The sequence below is a fragment of the Galeopterus variegatus genome, unplaced genomic scaffold, assembly GCF_000696425.1.
Source record: "Galeopterus variegatus unplaced genomic scaffold, G_variegatus-3.0.2 Scaffold2594, whole genome shotgun sequence".
Classification (NCBI taxonomy): domain Eukaryota; kingdom Metazoa; phylum Chordata; class Mammalia; order Dermoptera; family Cynocephalidae; genus Galeopterus; species Galeopterus variegatus.
In genome coordinates, this window is record NW_007728705.1 from 155,649 (window position 1) to 156,326 (window position 678).

A 678-nucleotide genomic window follows, 5' to 3' on the forward strand; every position below is an offset into this window, starting at 1 on the left:
TCTAGTACTTTTGAAACATTTTATCATATCACCCATAGTTTCCTCCTCATTGGACTCTTATCAGGGAGTTGCCTTCCTTTCCTGGGCTGCTACATATGCCAAGACTTGCAACTACTCTGCTGGGTTTGCAGACTGCTGTCAAGGAAGGAACCTGTGATTCGATTGGACTGGGATGCTATATTTATATGTCTTCAAATGAGGCTAATATAACTGATTTGCTTTCTCATATGAAACAAGCTATTAATCACATAGATCATCTTTCTTTTGCAGACACTTTTACTAGATGGCTTACTTCTCTTCCTGGGAAATGGAAAACTGCAATTCACAGGATCTTTCTCTGCTTAATTGTCATATTATGCTACTGTTGTTTCTTGTGCTGGTCCAGGGTAAAAATACAAGCCACCACCCAATATCTGGCCCTAGGGACATCACGGAAGATTGGTGGATAAGATTGTGTGGGCCACAGAAAGCTTTTGAGGGGATGGAGATGTTAGAGGGTGATGCAATTTGGATGTGTTGTTGGGGGCGGATCCCTTATGAGTGGATTAATGCTCTTCCTGGGGAAGGGGGATTAATGAGTGAGTTCTTGCTCAACTAGTTCCTGTGAGAGCTCATTGCTTAAAAAGACCCTGGTGCCTTCTCTCTCTCTCTTGCTTCCTCTCTCACCATGTGATCTGC